The sequence below is a fragment of the Helianthus annuus genome, chromosome 14, assembly GCF_002127325.2.
Source record: "Helianthus annuus cultivar XRQ/B chromosome 14, HanXRQr2.0-SUNRISE, whole genome shotgun sequence".
NCBI classification, from domain to species: Eukaryota; Viridiplantae; Streptophyta; class Magnoliopsida; order Asterales; family Asteraceae; genus Helianthus; species Helianthus annuus.
This window is the reverse complement of record NC_035446.2, coordinates 165,653,945-165,660,731: the sequence shown is the minus strand read 5'-3', so window position 1 is coordinate 165,660,731 and position 6,787 is coordinate 165,653,945.

The following is a 6,787-nucleotide window of genomic DNA, read 5'->3' as shown; positions in this document are numbered from 1 at the left end:
AGCAGAATATCATAGGAGATGTCCATCGCGGGGTGCAGACGCGTAATCAGCTGAGAAACAACCGGAATGCTGGTTTGTATTCAGCTATAAGAGAATCTGGTCAACAAAATGACTGGTCCTTCGCGTGTTATGTGTCACAAGAAGAACCAAAGTCGTGGAAAGAAGCATTGAAAGACAGTGCTTGGGTTGAGGCCATGCAGGAAGAATTACAGCAATTTCACAAGCTGGGTGTTTGGAAGCTTGTTGAAAAGCCTGAGAATTATAAGAAGATTGGCACTCGATGGGTCTTCAAATGCAAGAAAGACGACCGTGGAGTGGTCATTCGAAACAAAGCTCGTTTAGTCGTTCAAGGTTTTCGTCAGATAGAGGGTATCGACTACAACGAAGTCTATGCACCAGTTGCACGTCTGGAAGCTATTCGGATCTTTCTGGCTTATGCCTCATTCAAAGGATTCAAAGTTTACCAGATGGACGTCAAAAGTGCATTTTTACATGGTGTGGTTGAAGAAGAGGTATATGTCGAACAGCCTCCAGGTTTTGAAGATCCTGTTCATCCCGATCGGGTTTGGTTGCTCAACAAAGCTCTATATGGTCTTCATCAAGCGCCACGAGCTTGGTATGCAACCTTATCTACATATCTGTTGGAGAACGGTTTTCGAAGAGGTCTTATCGATTGTACTCTCTTCATCAAAGAACAAGATGGAGATCTTCTTCTGGTACAGGTATATGTTGATGATATTATTTTTGGTTCTACTAATGATGTTTTGTGCAGGAATTTCGAGCGCATCATGCAGGATAAGTTCGAGATGAGTGCTATGGGGGAAATGAATTTCTTTTTGGGCCTACAAGTGCAACAAACGGAGTCTGGGATATTCATCCATCAGACTAAATATGTTGGAGACATCTTGAGCCGGTTCCAGATGTCCGATGCAACGCCCATTGGTACCCCATTGCCAACTAATCATGGAATTACTCCTGACTTGAAGGGTGAACCTGTTAGCCCTTCATACTATCGCGCGATGATCGGATCCCTTATGTACCTCACAGCATCAAGGCCAGATATAATGTACCCAACATGCCTGCTTGCCAGATATCAAGTCAACCCGAAGGCCTCACATCTTGCAGCTGTCAAAAGGATTTTTCGTTATTTGAAGGCTTATCCAGACACCGGTCTGTGGTATCCTAGGGATAATAACTTTGACTTGGTCGCATTCAGTGATTCTGATTTTGGCGGATGTAAAATCGACGGCAAATCCACAACGGCTGGATGTCAGTTTTTAGGAAATCGCCTAGTCACCTGGCAGTGCAAGAAGCAGACGTGTGTCGCTACATCAACATGCGAAGCTGAATACATTGCTGCCTCAAGTTGTTGTTCACAAGTTCTTTGGATCCAACAACAATTGCGGGACTACGGTTTTGAATTCCTAACTACTCCTATATACGTTGATAATTCTGCTGCTTTAGATATCACTAAAAATCCTGTGCAGCATTCAAAGACCAAACACATCGAAATCAAATATCACTTCATACGTGATTGCTTTGAGAAAAGGCTAATCGATGTTGTTAAGGTCCACACCGATGACCAACGTGCCGACTTATTTACCAAAGCTTTTGACAAATCTAGATTTGATTTCTTATTATTGGTAAACGGCATTAAGGTCAAGCAAGAGTAAACCAACATCGGAAAATCATTTTTGTAAATATCTTTGTGTGTTTTTAAATTTGTCTTAGTTTGTTGATTTTAGGGGGAGTAAATCCAAAAATCGGAAAATACAAAAACATCGAAAAATTTCAAAAACACAAAAACAATAGAAAAACAAAAATGAGTTTCCTGGCGAGCAAAAGAGAAAATGATAGTACATCAGTGGTCTATCTAAACCTCTTTAAACCTTAAATGAAAAGCGATAAGCAGCTCTATATAAGATGTATCGGTAGGCTCACAATCATTTTAAAGTGTGCAGGGTGATATAAATCTTAATCGACTGAAGACCAGGTGGGAACCATTCATTGGCATATGGTCTTAGTACCGAAATTTCGTTTGATAGATTGCCGAGGTTCTGAGATATTCGGTCTTTATGCTGCTTATCATCTGGGTATCATGGTTGTATCTTTTACCGAAAAATAACGGGGACGCAAGTCTAGATCTTCCATGATACTATACATACGTGCACATATTGCATACTGCATTCGACCTCAATAAGTGATAAACAATCACATGTCCAAATCAAATAAGTGATAAAATATCACATTTATCCGGGTGTCAAGTTCGTCTCTCTGCTGTACGGAAGTACTGACCTGTTCACGGACTTGCACCTGTGCCCTCATGCATACGAAAATCAAGTTCCTCATCAATAAGTGATTATATCACAAAGGACTTGTTTTCAAATCAAAATAAGTGAGTATCTCACAATTTATACGGTCAAACAGATGATAATCGGTATACTCACCGGTAAGATGAACTCTCGTGCATACCTTGATACGGGAATGTGTCGTGATGTGGATGAACACCGGTTGGTAAGTATAAATCATACCTTAACGTATCCTCTCGCCATGATTACATCTGATAAGTTGAGCTTAAGTGGACAACAATACCGATAATTGTTATAGGATGCTTATCTTAATGTTAACTAACTGAACAACAAGAGTGTTTTGGCATGACCGTACACTGATATGATTCTCTTACCCTCGAAACTCGCAAAAAGAATGTTTGTATATATTTATTTACTGTTTAACTTTTATTTGTTTTCTTTTTTAAACAGTTTCGTCGTTTGGTGCATATCAGCACGACATTAGCGGTGATGTCGTTTGATAACACTCAAAGGTTTTTAAATTGTTGTCGTTTACTTTCAAAAATACCAAAAAGATTTTAGGTGTGTTTTAATATAAACTTTATAAAAGCCAAAAAGATTTTATTTCTACTTTATTTTCGATCGTACGATGTTGGAGCTCAAGTCTTCGTTGCCTGAAACCTGAACGAAAACCAAACTGACTAAATCTTCATAAACGGTCGAAATTTGCATGTTTTGAAAGTTAGAATTTAAAATTTGAAAAATTTATTAAACTTTCAAACTGTCGGACGGTGCTTGATTGTGACATGGTCATTCGTGTGTCATTTGCTTATACTATGTTCCAAGCAGTTGTTCTCATTACGCGTTTAGATTTCTTGCATGTGCAGATTCTAAAGGCTAGGAGAACATGGTCGATGACAAGCTTTGGAATGAAGACACGACGAGAAGGCACTCAAAAGATGAAGATGATCGAGTTGCCGCTGGCTATCATCAACACCACAAGGATCTCACTTCATAAAGTTAAAGTATTTCACGAGCATAACTCAAGGGGGAGCTTATGTTAAGGGGGAGTTTGTTAACACACTGCCTACATGATACGGGTAGTTTGTTGATACACTCTCTGCTTTCAAGACGTGAAGACTTTGAAGATCCTCCGACCATGAAGACTTGAAAGGACATCAGAGTTTTGGAAACTCGAAGACCAAAGACTGTCGAAGTTCGAGACAAGTCTACATCTATAGAAGATAAAGACAAGATAAAGACAAAGCTACAGCCAAGGGGGAGTTTGTTGGTGCACTTGTGTCTGTACTTTGTCTGTATTCGGTCTGTATGTAAACGATGTTTCCAAATCAGTCTGTAAGTTGACCAAGTCAACTATCCTCCTAGTTTGACTTGGACAACATGATGTTTATCTGAATCGAAGGATAGCCTCGAAGGATACGCATCATCCTTCGAGGTGCTCGAAAGATATGGTTCGACCATGGTTCGACCATTAGGCATCGAAGGATGATCCTTCGATGTCCATGCTGATCTTTCGGACACATTGTCATCGACAGATGATCCTTCGGACCATCTGTCGAATCCTTCGGACAGACCTGTTATGTATGGGTATAAATACCCATGCAGTGTGTTAGTGTTAGACAGATGCACATTTGGAGAGTTAGAGAAACTCTGCTGGAAAACACACACACACACACACTTTAGAGAGTTTGCAAACAGATTGTAAACCTTGTGCTTGTAACCGTAAACCTTCATACGTATTAATACAGTGGTGTTAATCGGTGAACTTTGTGTGTTCTTGTGTTTGTTCTTGCTTCATCCCGGTTTGCCTAATAGCTTGGATTCCGCACTCGCTAGTGGGTTTGTATAACAAGGTTTAGGTTTGTTCTCGATCCTCCGAGAAAAGGGACCTACAAGCTTGTTTGGAGAAATACTTCAAAAATAAAAAGTCACTAAAAATAAGGTACTTCACGAAAACCGACGCTTGTTACGATTTTCGCCCTTTTTACTAACCACTAACCAACCACCCACCTTTAAACCCAAGCCTTCACCCAAAAAGTCCTCTTGATATTTACAAAGGTAAAAAGTTAAAAAGGAGGAGGATTGATTGCTTGGCAAGCCTATGGAAGACGTAAGTTCCGTGCCGCTCTCGAGTGATTCACTAAAATATACACCTTCGGCCGAGTGTTGAGTGATCTCCCGTGAGGTATGTGAACTTGTATATAAATGGAATTTTAATAAGGCATGCTATGCCCAAATAAGTAATTCATCTTATGGAACGTTCAAAATAAATCATAACGAATAGGATTGTAAATAAATAAAAATAAAACCTATAAAAACCTTGGATTCCCGACACTCTAGGACAAGCTAAAAAACTTCTCTTCTACCTATTCCATTTGGGAGTGTAAGCCACATTTAAAGAGTTTTGCTTGAGGACAAGCAAAAGTTCAAGTGTGGGGGTATTTGATGTGTGTAAAATGCAACATATAAATCACATCAATTAAGGCATAAAACTAACCCTTTTTAAGTACTAATGTTGGAAAAAGAGTGTTTTTGTCTTCCTTTTGTATTTTCAGAATGAAATGAGCTCAAAATCACAAAAGAAGCAAAAAGACAACTAATTCTACCATAAAATACAAGAAAAGGAACAAAAGTGGACTGCCCGGACCCTCAACGGCACCTCCCAAGGCAAAGGGGAAGAAACAGAGTCTGAACACGCCCCGTGTCCAGCGAACACGGGGGCGTGCCCAGGAAGCAGCAGAAAAGACAAACCAGTAGAAGCTTCCATTGCCCACCACGGGGCCGTGTCCAGCGAGCACGGGGGCGTGGTGAAAGTACAGCAGGCGCATTAGTTGTAATTCGCAATTACAATTAATGAGGAGAGAGAGTGTCAGGCGGGCACGGGGCCGTGTCCAGCGGACACGGGGCCGTGTCCAGCCTTCTGTTCAGCCTATAAATAGAGGAGCTTGGCTTCATTCTCTCTCATCCCTTGGCACACCACCTCTCTCACACTTCATCCACCACCCACCACCACCATAACACCATCATCCACCACCATCATCCATTGTCCATCGTAGAGTGTGTGAGTCGTCTCGGGATCCAAGATTGATCGTAAGAGTTCTTGACAATCAAGGCCATGTTTGCCTAAGTCTCTTACATCACTTGGTGAAGACAAGTGTTTAGTATAATACTTTTTATTTTTAATCTTTTGCACTTTTTATTTGGTTTTGTATTAATGACTTTAATAACTAGTTACTTATGTTGAAGGTGATCTTTCCTTATCGTTTGTCCGTGGTGTCTTGGCATTATTTTACTGTCTATATAAAATAAAAGATTTTCACCATTCATATCTCCACGGTCTATATGGAGGTATGTTGGCTACCTGGTCGGGGGTTAAGGGAACGGTTTGGTAAGGGTCTTGCCCTTGTTCAGCGTTTAGAGGTCCTGCTTGGGACCTGGGTCAAATTTAGTAGGATCTCCTTCAATGCCCATAGGTATTGGATGGCGGGGATCCAAACTCTTTGACCCCCTCATAAGTTAACTACTATTAATACTATAACCCGGCTATTTAGGACTGTATCCCTGCTGACTCAGACTACTTAGCCGAGGGTAACGTCACCGCCAAAAGCGGGGCCTACCACAATTTGCATTAATAACTTAATTCATTATCTTTCAATAATCCGACCCTTTAGGATTGTATCCTTGCTGACTCAAACTACTGGGTTGAGGGTAACGTCGCCTTCAAAAGAGGGGCCTACTACAATAACTAAGATAATCTCTTAAACAAGTGCAAAAGTGCAAAAATAATCAAAGGTTATACTAATACACGTGTCGGATCCAAGTGATTCATCTTGTCTATCTGTTTTTATTTTTATTTTTATTTTTCAGCATTTAGTTAGTTTTTATTTTCTTAGTTTAAAATCATTTTTCTAACTTTTTGATTTGATTAGACGTTGAGGATAAACCGGTATTAAAAGCTCTTGTGTCCTTGGACGACCTCGGTATCTTACCAACACTATACTACGTCCACGATGGGTGCACTTGCCCATATGTGTGTTTAGTGTTAGTGAATATCGTGTTTTATAAATTTAAAACTTGGATAAAAGTGTAAAAAGGGCTTAAAAACTCATCAAAATAATAACACACTTCACGCACATCACCACCAATACATACAGACCTAACAAGTCTATCTTCCTTTTGTTTGGATCATATGGAGGAATCGGTCTTGAGGATATTCCCATATAAACATTCAGGAACCACTTCACCATCTCCTTAAATTTTGTCTCCAACGTGTGTTTGTATTTAAAAACAAACTCTCTATCATCGATCATGTCCAGGAAAGCCTTGCAGTCGGCAAATTCGTGGAACTCCATTGCCTTAATGATCACCAAACTCCAATCCGCCTCTTGCGAAGACAGATTTAATTCTTCGAAATAGGAGTTTAAATATCGTTCCTTGAATTCATCATCATAAACACTTACATCGAGTATACCCTGTTT